The 27,230-nt window shown below is 39.1% G+C and overlaps 1 protein-coding gene across 7 annotated transcripts in view; it reads left to right on the forward strand.

Annotated features, from left to right (window-relative positions):
* Positions 1 to 27,230, forward strand: part of GRIN2B (glutamate ionotropic receptor NMDA type subunit 2B) — a 571,331-nt gene that overhangs the window by 56,769 nt on the left and 487,332 nt on the right. The window contains exon 1 of one of the 7 annotated variants that reach the window (XM_072954749.1): positions 728 to 772. The exons of the other annotated variants lie outside the window; for them this stretch is intronic. The gene's annotated coding sequence lies outside the window, so the exon portion shown is untranslated. Of the gene's footprint in view, positions 1 to 727; positions 773 to 27,230 lie in introns of those variants that run through there. 7 annotated transcript variants of the gene reach the window in all.

A 27,230-nucleotide genomic window follows, 5' to 3' on the forward strand; every position in this document is an offset into this window, starting at 1 on the left:
ACTTTATGCCAGTTACTGTTCTATATACATACTACTACTTGTTCTATATATAGATATATAATCAGATAGATAGATAGATAGATAGATAGATAGATAGATAGATTGATTTAAACCCAGCCACCGTTTGGGGTAGATATCATTGTCTCTGTTTTACTACCGAGGACATGGAGGCACAGAGAGGTTAGGTAACTTCCCCATGGTAACACAGCTAGTGGGTGGTGGAACACATACACAAACCCATGCTGTTTGGGTTCTGAGTCTATGCTTTTAAAACCCAAGTCCAGTTTACCTGGCACATGTTTACCTGGTGAATGTTACTAAATGTCAGTTTCTTATCTCCTCCCTTACTTCCATGAAAATAGTCATTACTTCCTCAAGGTATTGTAGTACAAAACCATAGAAATTTAGAACCAACACAGTCCCCTACTTTTTCAGGTGTGGAAATGGGAGGCCAAAGTGCTTGAATCATTTGTACTGTGTGACTGGATGGGACTAGAATTTAGCTCTCCTGACTAACCTGTGCAGGAATAATGGTTCTCCATATTAAAGTGTTCTATTTTTTTCCTCTTCCATTTTTGAAAAGAAACAGAAAAAAATCCTTATATGAATTTCACTACTACCCCCACCTTGTTTTCTGCAATTCAGTAACACAGGCGGCTGCCCTTAGAGACTTAGCTAAATGGAATGCGCTGCTTCTCTGCCAGAACACACGAGGGAGCGGAGCAGGCAGAAGTCCGCCAGGCAAAGGGCACCAGGGAATCTGCAGCACCAGGTACTACAGATGAGAAAACACACGCTCCTTTATTCTTCCTCACTCTTTTCCCTCTCAATCCCTTCCCTACTTGTTCCTGGCTCCAGCTGTCCATTCCCTTCCCTGGATTAGGAGTATCAAGGTATCACTGTTGTCCACCCGAATACAAATTCAACCCTGAACCGGGACAGTAGTTAGCTAGGTCGTCCATAGCTGCCTAGTGTCTCCACCACCCCAGCCCCCTCCCCCACCAGGAGAACAGTGAGAAAGCCCTGAATTCCTGTCTTCACTGTGCTATTATCTTGATATATATGCCTCTGCATGGTTTAGTTAACCTGTGCTAGCCATACTTTTTTCATCTTTGTATGAAATATTATCTTTTCTATTGTTTTCTCACTGGAAATTTTGGCTTGACCATGAAGAAGAGCTGTGACAAAACTCAAGAGACCACAATATTTGCTTTATTTTGTTTGGCTTAAAATAAAAATTCTAAGAAATATCATGGATATGTCTGTAGTTGCAAAACTGCAACATGGCTTTACGAGCTTAAGGCTTGTAAAGGCCATGTTTAAAAGACCACAATACATCGTGTTATGCTGTAAACCCAGAGAATATAAATTCCAAAGGAAATGTATCCTTTTACTACCACGGAAAAGGAAATTTAGTTGTTTTTCTGTTTCTCCTCCTCCTCCTCCCTCTCCTCTCTCTCTTCTGTTCCCCCTCTCCCTCCCCTTCCCTTTCATTTTCCTCTTCTCCTTCTTCCCCCTTGCAGTTTTCTTTGATTGGACCTTGGAGAAGGAGAGTGTGATAAAGGGAGCTTCTGGCTGGACTGTTTGATGCATGATGTGTCACAGTGAGAAATAAGTTTGAAAATGTAGATTAGGTTCACATAGTGGAAGTTCCTGATTTTAACAATACTTAGAAAACTTTTGTTGAATTTCTACAATATACCAGATTTTGTTTGTTTTTTGCATATGCTATATCAAGTAGTCATTACACACAACTTGAAACTGAGACTCAGGCAACTTGCCTGAACTCACAGAGAAGGCACAGTCCCTTTCTAGGGACTGCTAGTCTTCCAAGTGTTATAGTAGAGATAGGTTCACACTACAATGTGCCATGGTGTGGGGAATTATGATCTCCGATGAGGAGCTGAGAAGGCGGAGGGGAAAGGCAATCTCGTATTCATGGACATGTTGCTAGAGCTGGGTGTTGAAGGTGGAGTAGGAATTTGGGCCAATGACAGACCAGAGAGGGACATGTTGGTCAGAGGGAATGAGATGTTAGAGACACAGAGATCTGGAATAGAATGTTGTGCCCAGGGAATGTAAGCCAGGTGAGTGGAGTAGAAAGTGAAACGGGGAAAACAGTGGAAAGCGACGCTGCAGAAGCACACAGGCCAGATCCCTTGGGTGCCGTGCAGTGGTGTTTGAACTCATTCCTCTAGCCCTGGAGTTTTCAGCAGAGCACTCCTTCTAAAAAACAGACACTTTGTAGAATTCCAATGCATTTATTTACAGAACCACTGAGGCATGTCACAGTATCCCAGAGGTTTAACTAATATAGTGGTGTAACTATGGCAGGCAAAGGGGAACCAGTGAGGAGTTCCAGGTTTGCCCAGGACTAAGGGGGAGTCCTTGGATGAGGTGCTTTCAGTTTTAAAACCTGGATGAGTTGGTTAGTCTAACTGTAGGCAGGAATGTAACACCTAGCATGCAGTTGACTCTAGCAGTTCGGAGGATGGAATGGGAAAGGAAAGGGAAGAAATGCAAGGGACCTAACAGTTAATGGGTAATATTGTGTTCCAGAGGGTACTCCATGCCCTCCTGGTAGTATAGCTAGACATTGTTTATCTCATTTTACTAACAGAGAATCTGAAACTCAGAACGTTTAATTTGTCCAAGGTCATGCGGAAGTAAGTGGCACCACTGGGATTGGATCCAGAGCTGTTTGAACCCAATGCCCCAACCCTATTCATTATATCCAAGGGGAGGTCCCTGGAGGCAGGGAGACTGCTACTTAAAACTGTAAAAATGATAGAGGGAATGAAAATGTAGGGAAAACACAGAATAGTGGTGAATATCTGCATGTAAGCATGGGAAGAGGAAAAAGAGCCATATCCCATATGATGCAGGGAGAGACAGAGAAGCCAGGAGAGTACAGTGTGATGAAAGAAAATGGGAAAGGTGATTTCACAAAGGAAAGGATGATCCCGAGTGTCCAATATGATAGATGGTGAGGACAATGAGGACTGTGGAAAGAGGACAAGCATTAGGACCAGGAGGTTATTAATGAACCACAGGCAAAATCCACTGTGGACTAAGTGAGTGTGCTGGCTTTGTAACATCAGATTAGCTAGGCTGAACTGTATTTCTCAGACGTTCCTTCCCTGTATGTTTCCCTTTGAGGGTGGCCCACAAGAGATATTAGTGTTTAAGAATTTCACAGCTGAAGTGATCAGTGGCCATTTTGGTTTCTATTTCAGAAGATGGAGGCAGGCACTCTTGTAGCTCATGTCAATTGTCCCTTAGCTGCTGTCCTCCTCCCCCCCAGCTGATGTGGGGAGCAGGCCTGCAACTGCTCCACTTTCCCCAAATCCTTCTTCAGCTTCTCTGACTCCTGGGCCACTCGTATGTCCACCTCTGTAAGAAAGGGTACCAGCTTCTTCCATAGGACACCCACATCACCGAGGTTAAAGGCTGTGAGAACTGGCAAGGTTCCATTGTGTCCTTGCTCTTCCTCACCTTCTATCCAACTTCTCTTTCCTGTTGCCTGACCTGCTGTTGTGACACACCAGCATCAGACATGAAGTCAACAGCCTTACAGAGACTGTGTACGTAGACCTCACAATCACATAAGTTACGCACATGCACATACAATCATGCTTATGAATCTTATGGTGGCTCCAGTTCTTTGGTTGAACTCTCATACACAGAGACGTGAAAAAGGAGGCAGCAAGTGTAAGTGACTCTGGAAAAGTATCATAACCATACCATAAATATCTACTGAGTCCCTTGTATGTTCCTGTGCTTAATTCAGAGAACATGGTGATGAACAAAACTGATGTGATTGGGAGACTACAGTCTAGAAAGACAGACAGATGATTAAAAAGTGAACAATCAGATATGTATTGAAGTGGTATGAATACTCCAAAGGCAAAACCACAAAACAAAATATCTCCCTCCCCTCCCACAGGTGACGAGATACTGAGATCCACACAGAAGGAATATAGTTTAGGCTGGGAGATCAGGGAAGCATTTTCTATGATGTGCTGTGTCAGCTGAAATCTGAAGGATAAGTAGGAGTTAAGAAGGTCATTTTAGGGAAACAGAAGAGCATGTATTAGCCCTGAGGTAGAAGAGGCCCAGAAGAGGCAAGATTCCTGAGCAGTTAGAGTCTGCTAAGGAAGACAGAAAGGGACCTGAAATAAGACGGGAGAAGAAAGCTTTGTTGTCAGTCGGGGATTCTGGAATTTTCCCAGGAGTAAGGGACAACCATTTTTGGTAGTTAAGATTCTCTGGTTGCAAGGAACAGAAATACAAAGCAGAGCAGCTTAAGAGAGAAAAATAGGGTTTTACTGGCTCATGTAATCGAACCACAGGCGATAGAGGAATGGAGATGGCTTTAAGGGGCGGTAGGACACATGGTATTCAGGCCATCGAAACACTTGTTTCCATAATCACTTCCCTTCGCACGTGTACTTCATCTCTGTATTTAGATTTTTAATGAGGCTGGAGCCATAAATCACATCTTCACAGTTTTCCTCCTCCGCAGTCTACAACGTTGTTCTTACTAGACCCAGTAGCTCTGAGTTAGAAGCAGATTACTCTGCCTGGGGAAATAGAGACACAGCTAACAGCGACTTCTCACGTCCTTACAAAATCTCTTTTTCACAAAGAATTGCCCAGATTTTGAAAAGAGCACAATTACCTCACTTTCCTCATGTCTGGATAGTAAAGTACATTTTTGTCTCAGACTTTCTGATTCATTTCCCTTCAGTATTACAGTCCTACTTGACTGGTGGTATGGTCCAAAATTCTGCTAAATACAGAATCTGAATGTGAAAAATTTCAAACAACATTTTATTTTAAATTAGTCCTGAGGGCTTCAATATTGTTAGAAAGTAGAACTATACTAGTTTTTGTCAGGTCAGAAATGCACTAGAATGGTGCAAAGCAAATTTGAGATTATATCAGTTTTATCTGCTTTTTCTTATCAGTCTTTTCCTCTGAGGAACAAAATGGGATCCACCTCACATTAGCAACACTGACAAGAATGTAACAAAAACAAAATATTCTCCTTTGGGTGGGAGCTTTCCCTAAATTACTGTATTAATCAAAACTCTTTTCAGTGGTAAGTATCAGAAATTTCTCAAACTCACTTGAAAAAAGAACACGTCAGTTAATATAGCTGAAAAGTTCAGGAGGAGAATTGCTTCAGTCACAGCTGGGCTTTTGAGCTGAAATGACTTCACAGGGACTCAAGTTCTCCTTCCAGCTCTTGGCTCTGCTTCCCTGCGTGTGGCTTCATTCCGAAGCAGGTTATTGCCAGGTGCTGGCCCCGTGCGGCTCAGCTCTAGACTTACATTCCAACAGCTCAAACAGCCTCAGCAGAAGGAGAGCTTTTCTTTCCATGTGGTTATAGCAAAAGTCCAATCCAGGCATGTCTCAACCTTGGACTGATTATGACTAGGAGGCTTGGCCAGGTGTAGGTCAAGTGCCTGCTGTGGAGCTGGGGCTGGAAGTGGAGGAAGCCTCACCTGAAGCACATGCCCTGAAAGTGGGATGGAGAAAGCACCCCAGACGGGCAAATGAAGACCAGATGCTCACAATAGTCAACTTTGGCTGCTCACCATCATGCATTCCTTAGTTCCACTGCTTAACATAGTGCAACCATTCACATGAATAAAAAACAAACATTGTCACCTCCAAGGGACAGTGACTCATATTGTCTTTAATAACGTTATTCAGCTCAAAGGTCACAATATCTAGGTGTCACAGATTCCCCTTAGTTGGACTTAGAGGCATCTCCTATAAATTTGGAATCTATAGCTAAATAATATATTTGACCATCCTGGCATATCTATCACACAGTTATGAAAGGAAAAGAGGATTATCATAGTTTTAAACTATCATTTTCAAAGGAGAAGAAAGGGGGATGGTAAATCATGGCTGCTGTTCTGTGGCACATGTAACGCACTGAAGAACAGGGAGAGCAGAGCGCCTGCTCCAGCAGTGGCATGAGTTTCTTGTTGAGCCTGTCTGTCTGTCTCAGGCTTTGCCATCTGAAAGTCTTCCGTCTCTATCACCCTACGGGGCCACAGCTGAGGTGGGCATTAGGGAAGACTCCTTTTTCCTTCCAGCAGTCAAATTCCTTCGGGGAAGGTTTGGGGAACTTGAGTATTAATTGCTTTAGGGGTTGAGTAATTACAGGGCTTTGTTTTCCAGGCCTGGGGTTTCTAAGGCGGTACAGCTGCCTTATGATATTGGTACATTTTTTTCTATTCACATTCCTTGAGATTGTGACCAAAACCAGAAGTCTCTTTTTTAAGTTCTCTTAGAAACAGACACTGCTTCTTGGCCACCCACTAGCTCGTAGCTTGTTGCCCTCTATCGTGGCCTCATCAGAGGTGGGGAGACAGAACTAATCAACCCCTTCTTTTCTGGCTCCGCTCCAGTGGCTGGCTGTTTGCAGTTGGAACAATTGTTCCTTTGTCAGGCAGGGAATGAATAACAGGAAGTGACTGGGAGTGATCTGTGGGTATCAGTGTCAGTGTCCTTGCTTTGTTAGTATTCACTTCAGCTTGGAGCCTGGAATTTGGATATTCTAATCCTGGAAGGCCAAAACTGACTCTCAGTCATCTTGGATTATTAACCATAGGAAAATACTGTATTTTCTTTCTTTTCTGTTTTTAGACAAGCCAGCTTCAAACAAAGCTTGGCTCTTCCTTGTTGGACCTTACCATTCCAACATAATAAATTTTCTATTAAGTCCTCTAAACATATTTTCTATCAAGTCTCTAAACAACCAGCCTTCTTTGTTTGATACATGGAAAATCCTAAAATAAAATAGGCAGTAATTTAACCAGTTACCTTCCTATCAAAAAGCAAGAATTGATCATCATCCCTACCTGGGGAAAGGGAGAGTCCTCACTACCCTGCACCTCACCTCAATTCCATGTTTTTAAGGTCAATTTTTTTTCCTTTTCTCATGTCATAGTTTGGCATGACATCTAGACATCAGAGAAGCAAAGTAGTACGCATTACAGCAGCAGGGTTTTGGTTTTAGGGTCTTTTATTTATTTATTTACTTATTTATTTACTTACTTACTTTAATTGAAGTATAGTCACCTTACAATGCGTCAATTTCTGGTGTGCAGCATAATTTTTCGGTCATATGTATACATATATTTATCTTCATATCCTTTTTCATTATAGGTTACTATAAGATATTGAATATAGTTCCCTGTGCTATACAGTATAAACTTGTTGTTTATCTATTTTATATGTAGTAGTTAGTATCTGCAAGTCTCGAACTCCCAATTTATCCCTTCTTACCCCTTTCCCTCTTTGGTAACCATAAATTTGTTTTCTATGTCTGTGAGTCTGTTTCTGTTTTGTAAATAAACTCATTTGTGTCTTTTTTTAGATTCCACACATAAGTGATATCATATGGTATTTTTCTTTCTCTTTCTGGCTTACTTCACTTAGAATGACAATCTCTAGGTCCATCCATGTTGCAGCAAATGGCATCATTTTATTCTTTTTTATGGCTGAGTAGTATTCCATTGTATAAATATACCACAGCTTCTTTATCCAGTCATATGTTGATGGACATTAGGTTGTTTTCATGTGTTGGCTATTGTAAATAGTGCTGCTGTGAACACTGAGGTGCATTATCTTTTTGAATTAGAGTTCCCTCCAGATATATGCCCAGGAGTGGGATTGCTGGATCATATGGTATGTCTACTTTCAGTTTTTAAAGGAATCTCCATACTGTTTTCCATAATGGCTACACCAAACTACATTCCTACCAACAGGGTAGGAGGGTTCCCTTTTATTCACATAGGGTCTGTTATTTTTTAATACCATATTCCTGATACCATTTTTGAGGCAATTATGTCTCCACTAAAAGAGTCAGAAGTCCAACTCAAATTTTATTCCACAAAAAAGATAATAATTCACTCTTATAGGTGAAAAGTCCAGGGATACCATTTGTCTTAGTCTGGTAGGGCTACAGAATGGGCAGTCTGAAAAACAGAAATTTATTTCTCACAGTTTTGGAGGCTGGGAGTCTGGGATCAGTGTGTCAGCAGATTTGGTTTCTGCTCAAAGAGAGAGGCTTACAGATGGTCATCCTCCTGCTGTGTCCTGAAGTGGCCTTTTCTCCCTGTGTATGTGCATTCCTGGTGTCTTTTCCTCTTTTTAAAAAGAATGCCAGTTAAATTGGTTGAAGGCCCACCCTTACGACCTCATTTAAACTTAATTACCTCTTTAACTGCCCTGTCTTCAAATACAGTCAAATCAGGGTTAAGGCTTCAACATATGAATTTTGATCACATGCAATTTTGTTTCTAACAGTGCTATTTTCATGTATCACAGCACATGTATTTGGATTGAGGGCCAAAATGAGGTCATTGGGATTCTCTGATTCTTATCTTTACTCTTCTGGTTTTGTATTTAAACAGGCCTTCATGAGCTGGCCCTTTGACAACTCTAGATTATGCTCTTATGATTTAATAACTCCAGTGGGAAGATATTTTTCTCAATAATTGTAGCAAATAATTCTGTGTTGCCTCTTGCTGGCATGGAATGGAACACGTGCATATCCTTGGGACAACCACTAGAGCCAGGGTAATAGGATATGTTGATTGTTCAATCCTGTGTCACATGCCCACCCCTGGACCCAGGATGGAGGTGAAGTGCCCCAACTTGAACTACTGGAATGCAGCGTAGGGAAGAAGGTGTTTCTCGAAAGGAAAATTGAAATGTTGTTATCAAGAGATTGTGGAACAGATGATGGCAGGTAAAATCCAGCAAATATTCCATGACATCTAAATTTTCTTCTAATGCCAATATGTTATGACTTAATCCTGAGTCACTGAGTATTTTGAACCAAGCCAATTCATTGTTTTATAGGACAGTGCTGACATTGTTTATAAAATTCAGAGTTCTTTGCACAATCCTTAAAAGAGTAAAAAAAAATGTAATTAATTTTGAAATAAACAAGTGTACTAAAGTACCTCCCTCTAATAAAAATGCTAAATTGGACCCTGAGAGGAGCCCTGCACCAGCTGTCACCTTAAGAAATACAAAGTTGAACTTCACTGTAAAATATCCTGTTTCTGAGAGGATTGTTTTCTGAGATGGTCCTCTGCTGGTAGCCGTAAAAATAGAATACTGTAAACATACAAATGGCTGTGTAAATAGAACACTCATCTTCTCATAAGGAAGAACAATAAGCTCATGTATTAATTACAGTATATTGATGTTGATGTCTCTATATTCAGAGGTAGTCTATTAATAATGATCTCTTTTTCTGAAAAATCTCTGAGTTCATTTGTATAGGTGAATGTTAGTCTACTTTTTAAAATTCTAATTACTCTTTCAGCTCCAGCTTCTGCTTACAAATTCTGTAGGTATTTGCTATTCTACTTCTTTGTTTTGCAAAACTGTTCTCTATTACACAATGCTTTTGTTTTCCTGCTGTTCATAGCAGTATCACTAGTGTTCATCAAAATGCAGAAACTGTCCCATTAGGATGTAGTCCTTTTTACCACTTGTATTGTCCCTAGTGTAAGCAATTAGATAGAGGTGGAAAGGTTCTGAGGACTACAGGTTACATGGAAGTTCTCGCGCTTTGGCAAATATGTATAAATGTAGAATGCTCCACTTTCGCTCTGTTGTGAGCTGTTCATTTCATGCAATATCTCCTTTTCCTCAGTTGTGAGTTTAATGTATAATCTTGTATTCACTTATGTGTGTTCACTGCCTTCCTCTTCTCTATATAGCCAACAATAAGAGATTTGTCTCTTGAGCAAAATGTACTCTACCAAGAGATGTGTCCCTAATTAAATTTTAGGAAACTTATAAATATTATTTTTTTCTTATTTTCTTGCTCCATCTATACTGACCAACTTCAACTAGACAGAAATGAAATTTGGCATTAAATAGTACTTGGTCTAGAATAATCTGAACAGAAATGGACAAAATACCGTTAATACTGTTTCCTTCTGGGGATTACGATTAGAAATTAGCATGGCCTGGAAAGTTTGTGGTATCTTTTACATTAAAAAATACACTTTCATATTAAAGTGTAATTCTTATTTACAAAAGCAGACACATTTAAGTATACAGAACAATGACTTTATGAATTTTCACAAGAGGAACACACCCCTTTGACACTAACAGCACCCCAAGCTCGTCTTATGCTCCTTTCCTCCTTACTCCCTCCTCCTCCAAGGTAAACAACTATCCTCAATATTAAAAGTATAGATTAATTTGTCTGTTTGGGAACTTTATGTGAATTTTATTTCTTGTCTGGTATTTTTCATCCAACATTTTGTTTGTGAGAATAGATGTATTTTGTTGCATGTACTCACATTATTCATTCAGTGCTGTATAGTTTTGCATTGTATCCACAATTTATTTTCTAATTTATTCCGTTTTTAATTTTCATAAGCAATGCTCCTAGGAGTAGTTTTTCTTTTAAATCATTTCATCTTATAAACTTCTATCCTAATTCTTTTTTTTTAAACCCGTGAACATGATTTAGTTAAAACCAAACATAATTGATGAGGATTGCCCCATATCCTTAACAGTTCTTAACCTTTTGACTATCCATTCTTCATATACTTTCCCAGTTTCTCTTTTCTTTCCACTTTCCCAATGTGTTTAAACTTTAGCGTTGACATTTGATCTCTGTTGCTTTTCATTTTCCACACTAGCTTCTTTGCTGTGAGAATTATTTGCTGTGAGGGCTTCTCATATTGCTTCTAGGTAGTTGATTTAAATGTGTCTGTTCTCCCATCCCACTCTAACACTCATTTATTAGTTAGACCTTAAGCCCTACATTTCATTTCAGTCATCTTCTTTCCTCTCTTTTATACTATCCTAGCACTAACCTTACAGCTTTACACCTGGCTTAATTGTGAAAGGCAACATTTTTATGCAACACCCTTGACCCTATAAACAATTTGAGTTACCCCAAGTCAGCATGTCCACCTTATTCTGGCAGGTCAATCTTGTAGAATCTGACAAAATAATACTGCTCTCACCAGGCACCTTTGTGGAACTGATCTGGCACAGCCATGGGCCTCTCTGTGTAATCCCTTGGGCATGAGTCCAGGAACTCCTTTAGATATCTGGGCAACCCATCTTAGAGGAGAAGAAAAGAGGGAGGATATGATGATAGGGTTTGGAGAGTGTCCTGAAGGAAGGAAATGGGCATAGAGGCATTGTAACCTTGGCTGGTCCCAGGCACTGGACAGGGACTTAGAAAAATTTGAGAAGGCCCCTTCAAAGCATACAGGGTGGGGAAGGGAGGCCCTGAGGATTAGGACCCAGGAAGGGAGCTATACTTGCTGAGGCCAAAGGGCAGTACTGGTTTTTCTATTATCTACAGGGTAAAGTCCAACCTTCTTTATTAAACATTTTAAGTTTTCCACCATCTGGCATAGTTTTCTTATAGGTACGGAGGTAGGACCTTGATTTAGTGGTATGCTGGAGCTAGTTCTCACTGGTTCTGAAGAGCCAATTGCGGGCATTTCTTTATAATGTCACATTGAGCAATGTCACATTGGTAGCTTGAAATTTGCCATGGTGTTACTAGCAAATACTCAAATCATGTCTTCTTGATTTTTGTTTTTGAGAGCCAGTTAAACTTATAGCCATATACCTCTGCTTAGCTTACTATTGAAGGGATGTCTTACTAGAATGAAAGGTATGTTTTGCTGGGGCCCCCAAGAAGAGATGTTTTTAAAGTGTATCCTGGACAGAGTATTTTTTTGGAGCTGAGGAATTTGAAGAGAGAAGAAGAAAATTTACAGGAAAGGGACAGAATTCTAGGGAGGGAGGTAGTTTTATATAGTTATATTTAACTTAACTAAGGACTTTGGCATCAGATAGACATGGAAAAGTTGGAAATCTCTGTAATTATTTTTATGAATCCAGCTGATTTTAAAACCAAACCCTAACAAGGATACTACAAAAAAACAGAGAATATAGATGAATATAGAATATATTCTATGAATATAAAATGAAATACAAATACATATGCAAAAATTACATAAAATATTAATAAATATCATTCAGCAATCTGTCCTACTAATATTAAAAATGCCAAATTAGGATTTATAGGAGTGCAAGGATAGTTCAATAGCAGGAAAACTATCATACAGTTAATTAATAAGTTTTAAGAAATCATACCATATCAATACATTTTGAAGAGATAATTGATAAATTTTAGCAGCCATTCCTAATAAAACTCTGGAGTAAAGGAAAGAATTGATACATTTGACTATATTAAAGTGAAAACTTCTCTTTATGAAAAGATTTCACATATAAAGTAAAAATATAATTTACAGACTGGGAGGAGAAAAAGTTTGCAAGATGAAAAAGGATTCTTATTCAGAATATTTAAAGAAGTTCTACAAGTCAGTAGGTAAAAACAAAGAACCTGAAAGAAAAACTGGAAGAATATTTGAATAGAGAATTCACTGAATGAAAAAATACTCGGTCTCACTGTTAATAAATTAAATGCAAATTAAGACAATATGAAGTGTCAATGTGTATCCATCAGATTAGCTAAATTTCTGAAGCATGATAATACTAAGTGTTGGCAATGATGAGTTGGAAGTGTGGAGCTACTGAAATTCTTGTATACTGCTGGTGGAAGCATAAATTGGTCCAATCACTTTGGAGAGCATTTTTGTAACATCATATAAAGTTGAAAGGACACATATAGACATATCTCATTTTATTGCACTTCACAGATACTGCGCCTTTTACAAATTGAAGCAAGTCTATCAGCACCATTTTTCCAACAGCATTTGCCCACTTCGTGAATCTATGTCACATTTTGGTAATTCCAGCAACATTTCAAACTTTTTCATTATTATTGTATTTGTTATGGTCATCTGTGATCAGTGATCGTTGATGTTACTATTGTAATTGTTTTGGAATTTTTTAGCACTAAAGTATTTTAATTAAGTTATGTACATTGTTTTTCTAGACATACTATTACTGCATACTTAATAGATTATATTATAGTGTAAACATGACTTTTATATGCACTGGGAAACCAAAAAATGCATGTGACTTGCTGTATTGTGATATTTGCTTTATTGTGGTGATCTGGAATTGAACCTGCAACATCTCTGAGGTATGCCTATACTTTATTGGACACAAACTTTGTGCAGTTCCTCAGATTCTTGCAACCACATCCTTCCTTCTAAAGGCACTGTCCTTCTAATTTTCACTAATATTGCTACCTTTGCTTGTGATCTTGACAAGCTCCCTGAGCTGGCTGGAATCTGAGTTGAAAGCCTAGACCTTCATAGCCCTCATACTGCTTAGCCAAGCCCTATCCACAATGATTGGTGTCTCCACCTCCAGACTTGGATATAATGCTACACACAGGTTACAGGATTACAGGATTTGGTTTATAGGACTTATGGGTTATAGGATTTGGCTTTCTGAGGGGCCACCAAGCAGCCGGGTGATTCGACCTTAAATGCAAGGGTGGGAAAGTAGTCAGCTCCTTGTGGGATAAACTTTGACCTATGGGAAGAGAGAGAGGGGAAGAGATGTGGCAGATAAATCCCCTCTTCCATGTTCATTCTATAGATTATGCTGTGATGTGCTTTCTCCAGAAATCCTGGGGAAAGATTTACATGCTGTATTAACACATCTGCCAAGTGTTCCACTATCATGTGGCTTGTGTTGTGGCTGGTCCAGCAGAGTAAAGAATTATATTGTATTGTTTTATATCTTTTCTTGCTTCACTTTCTTCTTTCCTTTTCCCACTGCCCTAGGCCAGTACTTTCTAAATAAAGTGGCAGTACCTTAATTTTTGCATTAGGCTCTGTTGTCTTAAGTTCTCAGTCTATGATACAGTTCTACTCCTAGTTCCAAACCATAGAGAGACTCTTACGTATGTTCATAAGGAGATATCTATGAGAATATTAATTACAACCTTGTTTGTAACAGTAAAAATTTGTAAACAATTAGCTGTTACTGTGGTGACTTGCACAAAGAGACAATATACCCCACTGAAAAGAAAGGAATGGGAGTTGCATGAAAACATGGCTAGTGCTCAAAGTAATATGGTGGACCAAAAAAGTGGTAGCAAAGAAACTCATACTGTACACAACCATTTATGTAAACTTCACAAACATAAAAACAACATCATGTAAATTTCTAGATATGTGTATTTGTAGTGGAAATGTTAAAGTATTTTGGGGAATGAGAAGCACGTACATCAAGACAGCAGTTGCCTTTGGAGAAGGAGAAAGGGAAATGAGATCTGAGTGGGGTCTGTTGGGAATGTCGGTGATACCTGTAATGCTTTAGTTCTTGAACTGTGTGCTGGAGCAGAGGTATAGTGATCTGAACAAAAATTGTGCTAATATCTTTATTTTTCCTCTCTAGATCCGAGACCCCTTTCTCTAGCCTGCTGTGCCCCCTAAGAGGCATAAACTGACCTATATGAACTGCATCAAGGAGCTTCCTTGCTCTCTAGCTTCCAACTGGGTCCATTTAAGTGGGGAGCACCCAAAGGAGGTGGAGGGCAGGAGAAGAGTAGAGCCCGGGTATCATCCTTATATTTCTATTTTGTTTAGTGTTTTCTTATTTACGTAAATATTCTACAGAAGCACTGGTTATGGTGGATGCAGGATGGAGTGGAGGTGCTGAGACATGTGAAAGGGAAGGAAAGAAGGATGGGGAGCCATACTCAGGAGGAAAAGTGTATCTGCCCTTTGGAAAAATATCTAAAGATCAGGTCTGGGTATTTAGTTAAAGCTCCACAGGGAATTCTGTTTCTCATCAAGTGAAGCAGCCCATGTAAACTCTTTGGGGCAGAAGGAGGCCAGTGTGGCTGGAGATGAGTGGCTGAGGGACAGGGTGGTAGGAGCCAAGGTGAGATGGGAGGGTGGTTGGGTGAACCGGAACACTAAGAAATTGAAAAGATTTTGGTTCTTACCTGATCTCTGATGACAAAATCATTTTGCTAATCTCATCTGTGAATTCTCTTATCACTTAGGAGATAATTTGTCAAATCTTCTCCTTCTCTTTTCCACCAACCGTCTGAGTCAGTCTCTGCTGTGCTGGAGGCTAAGGGGTGGAGTATCTCTAATCTTCATTAGTGGCACTAAGTTCTAAGTGCATAGTTTCCAAGTCCAAACTGGAGGAGCAAGTCAGGTCTGGGTTGCCAGTCTAGTAGGATAAATAGAGAAAAGGGAGCCAAGATATGGAGCCAAAGGAAGGGCTTTGAGGCACCAGGCCTAGCAAGAGGGAGGATGGGGCAGTGGTGCTGGTCAGTGGAAGGGAGGGATTCAGGAAATGAGGCACATGTGCAGCGGTTTAATTCATCTGAGTCAGAAATCTTGAAATCATTTAGAACAGTTCCTTGCCCTCTCACAATCTTGTCATCAGTCTTGGGTTTTAATTTCCTTTTACCAGTCCTAATTCTTTTTTTCATTCTGAAGATATTCCTATTGATTAAAAAAAATAGAAGTGAAATTGTTAAGATTGCATTTTATTTGCAATTTCTCAACCCAGCCATCTCTAATTTATTCTCTTACTACAGCCATAGCATTTTGTCTACTATGCAAATCTGATTATGTTCAGCTTTCTCTCACATTTAGGATAAAATCTAAACCTTTTTTTTTTCCCTTGCCAATGAGGCTTTCCTAATTTTGTGCCTTCTTTATAATTTTGATTGCATCTTTTGCTTTTTTCCTATCCCGGCAAGTTGGCAAATCCAAGAGATGCAGTTTGCAGTTAGAGCAGAGTTTCTCAATAGCGTCACTATTTTGGGTCAGGTAATTTATTTGTTGTGGGAGGCTATCTTGTGCATTGTAGGATGTTTAGCTGCATACCTGACTTCTGTACGCTAGATACTGGTAGCACCTACCCGGTTGTGACAACTAAAAGTATTTCTAGACATTGCCAGTTACGTCCCCAGTTCTGGGGGCCATGTCTGCCCTCCCCTTCTACCTGCTATTCTTCCTGCATGATCGTCCTGGCAAACACTTGCTCATCTTTCAGTGTCTCAGTCTTCCTTCTTTGCTGAAGTTTTGTATGACTCCCAAGGTGGAGTTCGGCGAGCTGGCCCTCCCAGTTACAGAGCACCTTGCTGTGTTAGAGTAAGATCCAGTCGTATTCTGATTTGTTGGGTTTGCCTGTCTTCGTATCAGACCAAGTGTTTACAGGGCCAGATTGTTTTTTAACGTTTTGTCCTTTGTTCCTGGCCCCAAATGCTGACAAAATCTATCTGAATCTTTAAAATTTTATAAGTTTGAATACCGGATATGATTAAAGCAATTTTGAAATGACATTTAAAGCAAATTAATTTTTTTCTCATGTCTATGATATCCAGCTTTTAATTTGTCACTGCATCTGAAACATGATACTTTGTACGTATTTTATGAATAACTGCCTCTAGTTATTAAATTTGCTTTTGAGTACAATTTATAGATTGTGTTTTGTATGTCTACAACCCAAGCTTAGAAAACTTAACAATTTATGTAATCTTATTAAGGCGCCATGTAATACTGTATATTTATAGATATGTCTCTTTTGGATTTGAGGATTTCATCAGGAAGGTACTGGGATACATGTACTTTTGAATAACCACCTGCCTCAAACCATACTATTGTTTGACAATAATTTACTATTTCTGCATTTTGTTATTTAGGGCCAACCAGTCTTTAAAAGGTTACTTCTGGAGAGTGGGTATAGCTCAGTGGTAGAGTGCATGCTTAGCATGCATGGGGTCCTGAGTTCAATCCCTAGTACCTCCATACAAAAAACCCCAAAAAAACAGACAAAAAAACCCAGGAATAATTTATTAAAAAAAAGGTTCTTTCCATTTAGGAGGTTTGTTTTCTATCAGTGATAATTGTGAAAAATACTGTAACATTTCTAAATAGTGCTATACTTTACCAATGCTGCCATCTGCTGGATACTATTAAGCACTATAATAATCAGAGAAGCGTATGGTTCATACAAAGTGGTTTCCAAAAGTAATGTGATATGTGGCTATAAAAAGATTTCATTTTCTCTTTTTCCTTGTTTTATTTTGTTTAGTTTGAAAGGGCTTGGAGACACACACACACACACACACACACGTATCCTTGGAGATATATATAGATATATTATCTATATTATATATGGATATTCTTTCTAACCACCTACTGCTGGAGTCAGAACGGTATAGTACTAGAGTGTAAAATGTATATGCTAAGTATCTTTTATGCACACCTTTTCTTCAACTTTCAGACACTTGTACCATTTGTCAGGGATTAGTTGTGATAAAAAGACCCTAAGGTTTACATGGTGTGTTTTTACTCCATTATATAGTATGTTAATATGGACCCAAATAAATAGGAGTACACAAACAAAATTGTAGCCGGGAGTTATGGGCTGAATTGTGCACCCTCTCATACATATGTTAAAGTCCTAACCCCCCATTACCACAGAATGTGACTGTATTTGGAGATAGGGCCTTTAAAGGGGTAATTAAGTTAAAATGAAATCACTAAGGTGCATCCTAATCCAACATGATGTGTGTCCTTACAAGAATAGGAAATTTGGACACAGACCTGTACAGAGGGAAGATGATGTGACGATAAAGGCAATGAAGCTGGAGTAGGCGCCCTGGAAATCTGCCACCACCTGTTTATGCAACTAGCTCTTCCTTCGGTGCACTTTTGAGACTGATATTATGTATACTATGAGGACCATTGTGTCTGCTCAATACAATATTTGTGGTGAGCCCCTCAGTTCCCTTGGTCATTTGAGGGCTGATGATCAGGCATAATGGATATGGCGATGTGTTGCACAGATCCCCCTTCACTGAAGGATTGTTGTCCCGGCCACTGGGAGTGTTGTCAGTTGTCAGTCGACAGCTTCTGCTGACAGTGTCTTTAGGACCATTTCAGCTCTAAAGAGCTGCCTCAGTCAAGGTCACATCTTTCCCAGGGCAGCCCACATCCAGTGACTGACCAAGCCAAAGGTATAAAGACCTGGCCTTTTTAGCCTAATTTGGGACAGTTCTGCTGGGCCATTTTAGCTTCTATTTGAGAAACTAAGCTAGGATTTTTAGTTTAATTATTCTGTCTTTTTTTTTTTAAATGCAAACACATTCATTAAAATTCTATGAGTAGTTATTACTAATCCACAAAGTATTTTTGACCACTACCTCACTCAGATAATTGGGTTAAAAACTATTTTCTTTAGTAAATTCCATCTAGAAAAAAATTTCCTTTCTCTTCTGTCCATTCCCTGTGTTACATCAAAGTTTAGTTTATTATTAAAATTTCTTGGTGAGGATGCTGAACATCTGATCATTCTAATGTTTAAAAATTGGATTTATGTAAAACTTGCTGAAGGTACATGATAGAATAGAAAGAACTGGGAGTTGGAGTCAGACTGAGGGTTAATGTTCCAGCTAATGTATATAAAACACCTAGTACAGAGAAAATAATTAATATTGGTTTAATTTTATTTTCTATATTATATTGTATTAACTCTGCTGGCATCTTCACAATGTTATCTCATCTCCTTGTACTCTTTTCAGCCAACATCTCTTCCCCCTTTTGAACCACTAACTCCAAACTATAGTCAAAATAATTTTTTTTAAATGAAAATCTGATGTCTCTTCTCTTTTTAAAATCCGAAGGCTTCCTAATGCTCTTAAGATAAAAAAGAAAATTCTTACCTTGGCCTCTGATATCCTGCATCTGTTTGGCCCTGTCTGCCTCTCCAGATTATCTCTTAAAAGACTGCTTTCCTTCACTCTCTTGATTGTAGCCTCTTTTACGTCCTTTCAGCCCCTGTGTATTTGTCACCTCTCTCTGCTCTTCCCACTGCCTGGAAGGCTCCTTTCCTGCTGGTCCCTTCCCCTTGAGGAGTCAGCTTCTCATCCTTTAGATCTTAGACCAGGATAGTCTTCTCTGATCTGCCTCCTTTCCCTCCAATTTTAATCATTGGTCTATACTCTCATATAACCATATGTTCCTTCACTTTGGGGCACTTACCTAAATTTGTAATTAAGCATCAGTGTGATTAATTAATTGATTTCTGTCTTTCTCACATCTAAGTCCCATGAGAGCAGGTAGTTTGTTGAATTCTCAAAGTTTGGTGACTGGATCATAGCAGACAGCAAGCAAACACTGCATGATTTAATCACAACGCCCCAGCAAGGTGTATGAATGTACATGTGTGTAATTTTTATTAGTATTTTTTTAATAAATAGGGAAAGTGATGTTCATTTAAGTCCAAAGTTATACTGTTTGTAAGTCCAGAGTACCTTATAACTTTTAAAAAGCACATTTATTTTTAGGAATATTTAAATACATTTCCTTTTCTCTTTTGTGTTTCCCATGTGTTAAAATATTTTTTTTTTTTTTTTGGTTGAAGCAGGTAATTAGGTTTACTTATTTATTCTTAGAGGAAGTACTGGGATTGAACCCAGGACCTTGTGCATACTAAGCATGCTCTCTACCACCTGAGCTATACCCTCTCCTCTTAAAATATTCTTATTACTCTTGATCTAATGTCTCATTTTCTTTTCAACTGCTTGGAACACAGAAAGTTCTAATATCCTTTTAAAATTCACATATGCTTTCTGACTTACAAAAGACAAAGAACTCTAATAACCCTGAAATATAATTGTTCAGCTTGTTGACTATGGCCCTGGGAATGTAAGTTGATCCCAAATTGAGATTCAAGTCAAAACATCTGAGCCACATCAGACAGTCTGTGCCAATGATAAGATTTACAGCGGGGGCCTTGGGCCATGCTGAGTCAGTTTGACCTTTGGAGGACTGGGAGCTGAGTAAGGTCAGTCATGTGGGCGTTCCATGCTGACATGACAAATTCCTACTAGAAACCTGGACCCCAAGGCTCAGGTGAGCTTCCCTGGCTGGCGGTGCCCCGTAGTTAGTGTCACACATTGTTGCTGGGAGAAGTGCTGTCTGTGTGACACCGCTGGGGAGGGAAAACCAGAAGCTTATTCTTGGGCTCCCCTGGGCTCCTCCCACTCCTGTTACCTTTGCTAGTTTTAACCTGTACCCGTTCCCTGTAGTAAACAATACCCACGAGTATAGCAGCTTTTCTGAGTTATTATGGGAGTCCTTCTAGTGAATCACTGAACCTAAGGATGGTCTTGAGGACCCTGGTCACAGCTGCTAAGTAAAGGCATGGACTTTGAGACTGGATGGGTTTCAAACTCGCTTTAGCACTTGCTGTGTGATATTGATCAAGCTAGTTAACCAAATTGCTCCTCTATTTCTGCATAATTAAAACGAGCATGGTAACATCTCAACAACATTACAGTGTTGGTGTGGAGGTTAAATGAGATAATGTGAGAAATGTGCCTGGCATGTGTTTAGTTAAAGGTAGCTACTATTATCACGTTGGGCTAAACGATGTAGGAATACAAAGGTTATTAAGACATATTCTCCACCGGCTAGTAATTTAGTAATGGGGGTGGGAGTGGGAAATCCTTGTCACGAGGACTATGGGAAAATTAGGTTATTTCCCACTTGGTCTGCTTTTATAGACTGATCGCTGGTGAGTCAACCACACAAACTGTCCCTCCTACTCATAGGCACTGCTATCCTGGGGTAGGGACAGGATGGGCAAAGAAGGAAAGGATTTTTTCCATCTGGTTCTAAAGATACATCTAAGATTCATACACATGCAGTTAACCTACATACATCTCTTTTATTATACCAGTATTAGGAGATGGACCCTCAACAGGGTACAATTGTTCTTCGTGATTCTCCGATTTTCAAGACAGCTCTGAATGATCCTTTTCACTGTATTTTGCCTAAATAACAACACTGGAGTGTAAGGAAGCAACCATGAGATTGGCCTCTGCTTCCCCTCCTTTCTAGCCCCTCCCCTCACGTGCACATACATACACACACGGGGCCTAGTGAAGCCCTGGCTAATGACATGGAATCAAATCTGTGTTTCCCCTCATCCCTGATACTAGGATAAAAATCTCCAAACACCTAGGTCAGGCCAGGTTTTTCTTCACTTCGGGATTTCAATTAAAACTAGAACACATACAGTTTCAAATTTACCATAGATTGTATTCTGTAAACCAGTTGTCTCAAATTGAAAATCCATTTTCCATGGAAACCATGACATATTATAATAATTTTAAAAGTTTATTTTGTCAGCACCGTACTTGCCATATGGTCTTGTACCCTTTCTACTACAGCGAACTTGGCTTTCTGTACAACAGTGTGTCCCCTGATGTAGCCTTAGGACTCCCCTTTAGACCCAGTTTTATCTTTGGGGTAAGAGACATCTTTTTGGTAAGAGACACTCTCCAATTCTAACTTTCTGCTGGTAGCTCTTAGGTCTGTAGCAGGGCAGGAGGTGGGTGTGGTGAGAGTCCCAGGGGATTAGAGGAAGGTGCATATATCTGTTAGGATGTCTTCAGTGGTCTTAAACAATTAAAAAAATATATTATCATACATAACAGTAAGTCCAGGGAAGGACTATCCCATTGGCTTAATTATGTTAACAAGGACGCAGACTTTCAATTTTTATGCTCTGCTATTCCAGGTATTGATTTAATTTCCTAGCTAATAGCAACATAAAGGAAAAATTTCCTGGAACTCCCACAGTAAACTTCCCTTCATGTCCCAGTGGCCAGCATTTGGTCATTAGTCCATTTCCAAACCAAGCGGTAGCAAAGAGGATGGAATTACCATGATTTATAGTGTTACGCTCTTGCAGAGAATGGCTGCTGGGCAGTCAGGCCCAGTGCCCGTTTGGGGCCAGTTGCTGGCGTCGTGGCTGGTGCGCTTTCCTCTTCTGCTGCTATTGCTTCTTTCATTTGCTCATTATTAAAAGGTACAGAACCAAAACCAAACATCTGAAAACTTTTCCCTACTTAACTTGATCCTGAAGCACTTTGAGGATTTTCATTTCAATTTTTTAAATTTTATTTTAAGGCTAATAACAATGAAAAACAAATGGTAAGTTAAAACAGCTCTTCTGCCTCTTTTCATACACACACACACACACACACACACACACACACACACACGCACGCACGTGTTTTCTCCTGGATTCTCACTTCCTTCTTTTTCACTTAGGTTGAGTAGGGGAGTTTTAAGAGTGAATTTTTGGGTAAAGAAGGGACCGCGATAGCATTCATTTGCATTTAGAGGAGAGCCAGATCTAGGGATTCCCCTGGGCATTTCCAAGGTGGGCAAGCAGAGAGCACTGTGGCGAGGAAAGGTCATGGGGACTTAGTTTGAAGTAGATGTGGGTCAGGAGTGGGGAGGAAAGTATCGGTCACACATCCCTCCTCCCTCCCCTTTCCTATTGTTCCCACTGGTTTCTAAATAGCAAAGCCTGCTCTGGGGCCGTGCAAGAGGCAGGGCAGGGTTTTGGCCTCACTGACCTGACTATAGAAGCAAAAGGAATATGCAGGGAATTCTCCAGCAAGGGAAGCTGAAAGAAAAGAGTTCCTGGGATGGAAATCAGAGGCTGCTATATGGGAAGCCAAATAGCTTTTCAACAGGCTGGATCTAGGTCACTGAGAAACTGAAAAGCAACCTGCCTCCTTCTGGAGAATGAAGACCTGTGCTGACCCAGTTTAACACCACCTACCCCGATCTTCCCATTGACATCCAGACTCATCCACACTAGTTCCCCACACAACCACACCCAAGCTGCCAGCACAAAGCAAAATGATCTCAGATATTTGCAAATTCACCTCTGCAGAAGAGCTCCCCTCCATTCACACCCAATTAAATACACAAAGTATACATTTTATTGACACAAATATCCAGAAAAGACAAAGTGCTTTAGTCAGCCTTGATTCCAGAGTAAACTGAAAAATTAATCTTTAGCCAATATTTAGAAACAATGTGAGCAAGATCTCACATATACACAAATTCAGGGATTATTGAAATTTTCTCTCAGAAAGAAAGAGAAACAGTCTAAATCTAATGATATGTGATCTCAGATGGGAACCTAATTTTATACGTTAATATTTTCAGTGCAAACATACAGCTAATTGTTGAATAGCTGCCTGTTTAAGGGAGAGGTTTATGCTGATTCTGTCTTTCCTAAAATCAAGAGTCTTGTCTACATACAACCAATGATGAGAAGGAGTGTGATTAAGAGGAAAGAGAACTGAACAAACCTTCAGAAGAAATGAGGGCCAGTGATCCCAAACCTGGATTCCTCTTTTACTTATTATGAGTTTGTGCAAGAGTTTTGAAAGTCCTGTAGACCAGATTTTCTGAAGGATCAAGTTTGTTTTCTAATATTTTCAACAATACAAATTGAAACTGAATTCTACTGTGGACAAGGAGAGAAAGTTACGTTGCGTGCCCCCAAAAAACTGAGGGTGACAAGAGCAGTGGGGAGCCAGAGAAAGTTATTTTCTCAACCACAGGAAGTCTTCTCCACCAAAGTCAGGGCTCTGATTAGGAAATAGGATCCTGAGGTGGGGATGGAGACATCTGGGTTGATGTACCTGACAATCTTAAATTCCTGGATCCCTCTGCAAAACTGGCCCACTCCCTGTTAAAGACTAATGTTACATAATGTTGGGTCTCCAATAAGTAGATATGATAGAGTTGATTTATAACTGGACTGGAAAAACTCTCTGTCTCTGGAGATGCTTCAATGTCTAATTTTTTACTCTAAGCCAAGAAAAGGGCAGTGGAATTTATGACATGCTGTTAAAAGTCTGAAACTTCTCTGGTGACTTCCAAGAGCAATTTCTTTACTGATGGTCTTCAACAGACCTAGCCGGTTTGACAAGCCTGGCCAACGGTGTATAAAAACTCTTTTGGGAACTTCTGCCTTTGGCTTTCCAAAGCTAAGATTCCTTGCACAGATATTTGGTGGTTTGACACAGATTCACAGTGCAGTTGTGTTTGAATAAGGACCCTGGGAAGTTATGTATGCAATATCCCTCAGACCGCCAGTGTTTTCCTGTACTCCCCATCTCTTGCTGTAATGTATTACTTATCTTTAAATAAAAGCTTAAGTGATTCTGGTCCTTTCAAATACTTGAACTTGGGAAATCTTTCAGTAAAATACTAATTCTCTCCCTTTGGGTAAGTAGACAGTGGTCTCCCTAAATAAGCAAGTGGATATTTGTACCACTCAGATTTCCCCCAACCGCAGGACTAAATCCTTAATTCTCCCAGCTGCTGGGAGAATTGTCAGCCAACAGTTCTCAGCTGAGTCCTCCTCCAGGACTTGGCCTTGGTTGAAGAGAGCCACCTTGTCCAAGGTCTTGACCCTTCCCAGGAGTAGCTCATATCTAATGTCTGGTTGTTGTGAGGATATAAAGGCCTGTTCCTCTTATCCAAATCTGGAGCAACTCTGAGGTGACATTCTGTTCCTAGAGTTTTCTTTAGGATTAGCTGAGGACATTGTTGTGACTGCATCACAGTTCAATTTTTCCCTCTGCTCATTTTACTTCTTTTCCATCCCTGTAGGTTTTGTCCTTGAGAGTGCTCCCTAGTAAAAATTTTGCACTCAACCTTTGTGTTAGAGTTTGATTTCCAGAAAACCCAATCTGTGACCATCCGAGTACATCTTTCCAAATCCTGGCCTAGTCCCCAGGAAGCCTGTAAATGCCTTCTTACTCTTGATGTAAAGTTGCAATGACTTTTAAACAGTATTCTAAAGAACACTTCTGTGGAGGTGCTTCATTGCAAATACTTAATCTGAATTTCATTTTTAGAAGACCATTTAAACCATTTAAAAAACATGAAAATCAACAATAAAAACTGTTAAAAAAATGAACATAAAAATGTGAGTACTTTATATACTAAATTTTACACATTTTTGACAGTGTGCTAACCTATGATGCAAGATAATATTTTGGGGCATACTCCAGAGAAAAGTTTCTCTTTTCATTATTGTGCATATATTTTAACTTTTAAAAATAATTATTTTTGAATATGTAATACATATACATGGTACAGAATTCAATATATACAAAGGAATATATATATGAAAAGATATATACATAAAAAGAATTTTCTTGCACACCCATCTTCTGGTTCCCCAGTACCCTCCCAAGGGTAACCATGGCATGTAATTTCTTGAATATTTATCTAGAGATGCTCTCTTTCTCTCTCCAAGGTGTATACATATGTATATTTCTACACACATGTACACACATTTTCCTCCCCCTATATACACTGGAATATCTGCTGAGCACTGTTTGGATTATTGCTTTTTTTTTTTTAATCTTAACATAGCTTCAAAGTTTTTCTTTATGAAATAGGTCTTAAATATGTCATTAATTCATACCTGCTGTTTCACACTAATTTTTTTAATGTAATAAATATATAGCCTTTGGGGAAGAGGTTCCAAACAGTATATTAACAGTATGAGTTGGCTGATATTAGCTGCATTTGATAAGGTACTACAAGAAAGAAATGAGCTCAGAAAAAATCAGCCTGTTTGCAGGCAGAGCTAAAAAAGAAAGGAGAAAATCCAGAAATTTCAGGACTATATTGAAAGATATGACTCCCCACCACCCCCTCCAATTAGTAAAAGACAAAAGGAGAAATTATTCCATCTAGAAAGATCAACTCAATGAAGGTTAAAATGAAAATGATGAATAGAATATGAAGAAATGAGGTATTTCTTGTGTACTATAGTTTGTTGACTAAGATTCCTACTTGTTATAAATACATTTACTCATTCATTCACAAAAATTTCCTCAGTATATTATGTCTGGCACTGAACAAGGACCTGGAAATACAGTAGTGAACAAAATCTCTATGTGAAGTTTATAGCCTAATACATAAGATTTGTGACATTTGGTTGGGAACTTTGCAGTAAAATTCAGTATGTATATTAGTATGACGTGCTGTTTATAAGTCCCACACTCAAGTTCAAATAATTTACTAACAAGGAGGTAGGTGTTATTTAATTACGTTGTTCCTAGAACTAGGTAAAGGAAGCAATGGGACAATATTTTCTCTAAGGCAGACTGGCTACACAGCTATCAGCACAAGCAATCTTTAGCTAATCAGGAATTCAAAGGGAACATAAACATTTTAGTGTAAAGGAATTATACCTGGATAGAGGCATAAAGGATATTTATCTCCCCCAGTAACTCTCAGAGTTAGAGAGCTAGGGTGGTTAAGATTCAATTTTCATTTCTTCAGAAAAAAGATCAAATAGAATTCTTCCAGCCATTTGCCAAGAGATCCTTTGTGTCAGCCTGGGCCTCCTCACTGCCTCACTCAACCCAGATATTACACAGAAAATATCCCTCTGTCTTAAAATTAAACTGTGTCAGAAATGCTAACACAAATTTTGCTACATACTGTCTCAAAAAATGGACAAACATTATTAATTATTTATATTAACATTATTAATGTGACACATTATAATGTGTCAGCTAAAGATCTGATCTTTTCCCTCCAAACAACAAAAACAGTAAATACTTAAATAAAACGAATAACATAGTTAATTATACAGATATAATGTGGTGATGTTCCACACTTGAACTGCAATTATAGCTGTTCTTTTTTCCAAGTTTCAATACCACTGTAATTCATCAGAGGAAAATTAGGCAGGAAAAAAGATCTCTTATTTCCCTCAGAAGATCGAGGGAAGGGATAAGGAGAGGGGAAAATATATGAGGAAGTACGATCAGCCCAAAATAAAGTCACACTTCCGTATCTAAAATTACTTACCCAGACTGCCTTTGTGATGAAGAACTCCAATAATTAGTTTCTGGCAACAGGGCTTGCAGATTGTTTGTGTGAGGCTAATATTTAATTTTAATTTTCCTTAGCTATGACTTGCAAACGAAATGTCAATTTGTGTGTTCTTAAGAGTGTTGTATTTGTTGTAACTTTCTTTTATGGGGATATCTGGAATTTCTCTTATTTTATTTTGTTTCTTTGCTTGGTGAATCTGATTGTGCTGCATTTTGGTAATTCCATTGCTTTGTTAAAGTAACAATAATAATATACAGATTTTTCACCATGGAAATTTTTTGAGTTCAGTGGGAGACATTCTTTGGGCTACTTTTTGCTTAGTGGGATATTCTGAGAGCTAGCTATGAATACATAAATAAGGGCTACAGGTCATGGAAATGTATCAAAATCCAATGGCTTTAGGACAACAACATTTAATTGGTTTAAAAAATCTTTATAATCAAGTTCCAGTGGTTGATTTCAATCTGTCAGTACGAGTTGGTCAGTGAAATAATTGCAGTTTTTTTAATAATGAAA

Source organism: Vicugna pacos, chromosome 34 (genome assembly GCF_048564905.1).
Source record: "Vicugna pacos chromosome 34, VicPac4, whole genome shotgun sequence".
In the NCBI taxonomy this organism is placed as follows: domain Eukaryota; kingdom Metazoa; phylum Chordata; class Mammalia; order Artiodactyla; family Camelidae; genus Vicugna; species Vicugna pacos.